Raw genomic sequence first — 4,878 nt, 5'->3', positions numbered from 1 at the left:
TTTTGTGTTTTACCACATCGCTCTTTTATTTGTTATCCATGTTTCTGCACTTTATGATCTATTAGCCCTATTGAAACTTTATTAATATATTACGTTTCGTGCTAAAAGCTGTTTTTGTGCTTTCCATAAAAATTTCGACTAAGTAGATTACACGTCCGAAATATCACTAATCTAAAGTAATATTCATGCAGCAACTAACTGGAAAGGCTATTATGCTAGTTTACTCGTATTTAGTGGCATTAAAAAAATTGTGCATATACAGTGGTGGTCATAAAAACGTAAACACTTGAAAAAAAATGCATATTTTGTGCCTTGCTGCTCTTTCTCAAATGAATAATTTTCGTTATATGATTTATATATATATATACAATTTCCGACTGTCTTAACACCTCCAATGTCATCTTGTTCTAATTTATAACCGCGTTCAATTTCTTTATTCCGTTCCATCCTAGTATCAAATCAAAACCATTTATCTCATCTACCTCAAAAAAAATCTAAATCTTCATTCATAAATTTAATAGTTTGTTTCATATTAATTATATAATTACCATGCATTGATATCACTTGTAATGGTTTTACTTTTTTGGTTATATTAAATTTTAAAGTTTTCTTAACATAGTTATGGGTTGCACCTGTATCTACTAAATCATTATAATTTACTTTCCCATCATTGATTACCATACTGGGCAACCCGTTTATTAGTTTAAATACTTAATTACTGAATGATTTTTGTCTACCTGTCTCTACAATTGAGCTAGAGTTGTCTTCTTCAGATGTTAAGTTGTTGTTCCGCATGAGTTTTGGTTATTGGTATTGTTTGGTGAACTGGCCACTGTTACCTCGTGGCCTTTTCCAATTTTTATTGTTTCTATTCACGTCGTAGTAGTTGTTTTGATGCTGAGTTGGTTGCCTGAATGTTGTGTTGCCAGACGTTGCGTCCATGGGTTATGGTTTTGGTAATTGTGATGGCGGCTGGTTATAGTTAGTTGTATTTCTGCTGAATCATGGTGTTCACGTCCATTTGTTCCATAACGTCAATGGTGTCCAAATTTCTTCGTGTATTAATATTATTACGTTTCTTCACAGATTTTCTCATCTGCTGCTTTCTATGAGAATTAGATCACTGTTTTTATTTTTTTAATGGAAGAAACACGAATAGTTTTTCTATCACTTACTTTTTTATTTCTTTGTTCACTGTGTTTTCACTTCTTTTCCTAACAGCCTTTAATTTTTTCACATAAGATTTTGTCCTTTATTATGAAGGATTATGTATGTATGTCCTTGCTGGGACAAGGATGACTATTTTTTGGTCCGCTCACTGGAGCATCAATGTATATGATACTCCTGGCAGGATCGCCAGTTAAAGACTTGGTTGATAGTTAAAGATTTGCTTGTCTTTGAAAAAATATAAAATTTATTTTTATTAATTGAATTTTAGAGTAGTACTTAACACTATGTTAATACTAGACTTTTAGGTACACGACTTGTATATTAGTTCGTTTGTTTGCTGTTTAGTAAAAACATGTTTATCTTGTTTATAAAATATGTTTTGACTTGTTCAGCCCTGCATGATTATACTTAGAATTTATTTAACTATTTTTGTATTATTATTTGTGAATGAAATCAAACCCAAAAAGGGTGTAGGCGCTGGTGTATATTATATAGTAAGCAATAATTCGTAATTAATCAATTTTCAATAAATACCTTCTAATTTAGTTTTTCAATATTTTGTATGAACTTCTTTATTTTTATTACCGCTTGATTTTTATTTTTTATTTATTTTTTTATTTTTATTACTGCTTGTTTTCTGCTGGGCACCGAATTGACCAAATTCTACGAAAGTGATTTAATTACTTTATTTTCTTCCAAATAGATAACAAAAATTTACAGTAAAATATAAATTCAAATTAGTAGTAAAAAAGTTGAAGTTGTAGAAGGTATTAAAAAAAAGAAATAAAAAAATAATAGTCGTAGCAGTAGTAGGGATTGAATGGATTTAATTGAAATTGAAATTAAACATTGAATGCATTCAGCAATAGTCGGCAAGGTAACGAAGCAAGTCGCCAAGCTTGAGATATATTTGTATTTAGCAATGCATTGAGATTTATCAGGATTAAGGATTAATCCGTTTTCAGAAGCCCATCTGCTTACAAATCTTGCTTGCAAATATCAATGCAATTAAAGGGGCAACTAGCATATAATTGAACATCATCGGCACATATATGGACATTATTACTTATACTTTTCATTGCCGAATAAAGTGAGAAGGAAAAATTATAAACACTTGACAGTTTACAAGAATGCACTACGTAGCATTATTCAGAAAACCCTAGTAATCTGCTCGCAAACGCGTCTTTTCTATAAGTATTGATGGATGGACTGCGGTGGCTCTCCAATATATTTTTATAAGAAATTCCATTTACCAATTCTTCCTTCTGTGGTTATTTCCCAACAACATTAAACTTTAACTACTGACATGGGATTACAGGAACATTCTAATAGACCACCGATATTTTTTACCAGTTTTAGTACAACTATGCAAGGTGAAGTCCAAAATAAACTACACTGAACTAAAATAGAAACGACAGGAGCTTTGTTCTGATACTTCAAGTTTATTTATTCAAAATAGTCGCCTCTGGCCTCGATACACTGTTTTGTGCGATCTAAAATCCTTTCGAAAGGTCATTGACGGGATTGCCCTTCAGGATTTTGGTGAAAGCCTTTTGGATGGCCTCTACGGACGCATAACGTATTCCTTTCATGACCAAATATACACGACTTAATTTTGGACTTCTCCAAACACGATTTTTTGGGTGGTGGCTCGTCTGGGGCCTTCCATTCGGCACTTTGATGCTTAGTTTCAAGTTCATGTTAGAAACGCCACGTTTCATCACCAGTTACAATGTTGTAAACGAAGTTAGTTCTCGTCTTTTTTCGCTTCTGTAAAGAGGTCTTTTAAATGTTGAATTCTGAGCAATTGTTGGTCCTCAGTTAGCTTGTGCGGAATAAAACGTGCACTGACCTTTCGTAAGCCCAAATGATCGATGTTTTGGAGATACTCAACTCCGGTCCCATGAATTTCAACGACGATTTTGGTTCATTTTTGATAAATTTACGAACAACTATCTCTGAAACGTGTAAACCATCATCAATCATCGCCATCGACAATCATCGCCATAAACTTTTTTCATCAATCGAAATGTTTCGGTAAGCGTTTTACCGATTTTAAAACAAAATTTGATATTAGCTCTTTGTTCGAGCCTCATGTTTATACCTATGACACAAACATACTGACACTTTAGACGCAATAACTTCGCTTTCACTGAACCGAATGTCACTAAGATTTCACTGGAAGTCAGCTAAGAATGTAACTTCCAAAGCACTCATTAAAAAGATGGCGCCATCAAAAACATTTTTATGACGCCAGTCTTGTTTATTTTGGACTTCTACTTGTAAATAATACACCTTTTATGAGTGAAATATATTCTATAACATTTCCTAATACATTTTTTAATGTTGTAGGGAAACCTCCTTAAGTGGCATCAAAACAAAGCTTAAATTATTTTTATTAAATAAACTATTAAAATAATATATAGCAAAATATTGAAAATCATTTAGCTGCGTACTTATTGGGAGTCCTCTAAAAAATTTTTTAAACATCTTGCATCCAATTTAACCTTCTTTGAAGGTCCAGAACTACCTCTACCGTCTATTTCTATATCCTGAAAAATCATGTATATAATTAAATCATCTATTAACCACTTTAAAATTAAAATTAAAAAAGTACTTACATCAGGACAGACCTCTGGCAATTTTTACATTCTACGATCATTGCTTAGCTTTAAATCATTGAGATTTCACAAATCACAGTGGACACTTCGACTAACAATTTTATATAGTACTGGTGTAAAGAGTCCTATGAAGTGCAAGTAGCACGAATTCCTGGATATCGCCAAATTTAAATCACTAAAAATACCGGTGTCTGTAGTTAAAAGTTGAAGTAAAACGTTCCCAATTTATTTACCGGCGTACACCTTAAGGTATGCAATTTTTTCGGTCTTAAAGAATTGCATTTGGATTAATCGGAAAAGCATGAATTTTTAATTTGCGCTTCTATCCTTTATTGGGTACTTCGTCCACTTATTTGCGGTCCTGTGTTTCATAGCAAAAATACACTTGCCTGCTGAGGGGCGACTATTATTAGAAAAAACTTGTTTGGTTTCGAGCCGTCCATTCGAAGATATTCGTATTCTCAATGTTCTTCCTTTTATTTCGTCGATGAAATTACCATAGCTCCTGATGCGAATGCTTCCACAAATAGTTTTCTGACTAATCTGCAATTCCGACTCGACGATTTCAATGATTTTATCGAAATATGCGGCGATTTCGGGTCAGCGGAAAGAAAGCGCTCGAACCACCGCTTGTTTATGTATTGCATTCGATATCGCGGCCGCTGTAGCCGAATGGGTTGGTGCGCGACTACCATTCGGAATTCACAGAGAGAACGTCGGTTCGAATCTCGGTGAAAACACCAAAATTAAAGCAAACCTCCGAGTGTATTTTTGCCATGAAAAAGCTCCTCCTAAAAATATCTGCCGTTCGGAGTCGGTTTGAAACTGTAGGTCCCTCCATTTGTGGAACAACATCAAGGCGCACATCACAAATAAGAGGAAGAGCTCGGCCAAACACCCCAAAAGGGTATACGCGCCAATTATATATACAATATATATATATTCTATTCGATATCGCATTGGGTTGACACAGGTAGCACAAATTGGTTTGGCCGCCTGCTCCGGCTTTTTATCTGGATAATAGTGGTACATTTTTATGTTTTTTTTTACTTTGTTTGGAATGCTGTAACATATAACTAGCTTCACC

The sequence above is a fragment of the Anastrepha obliqua genome, chromosome 4, assembly GCF_027943255.1.
Source record: "Anastrepha obliqua isolate idAnaObli1 chromosome 4, idAnaObli1_1.0, whole genome shotgun sequence".
In the NCBI taxonomy this organism is placed as follows: domain Eukaryota; kingdom Metazoa; phylum Arthropoda; class Insecta; order Diptera; family Tephritidae; genus Anastrepha; species Anastrepha obliqua.
This window is presented reverse-complemented; position numbering follows the sequence as displayed.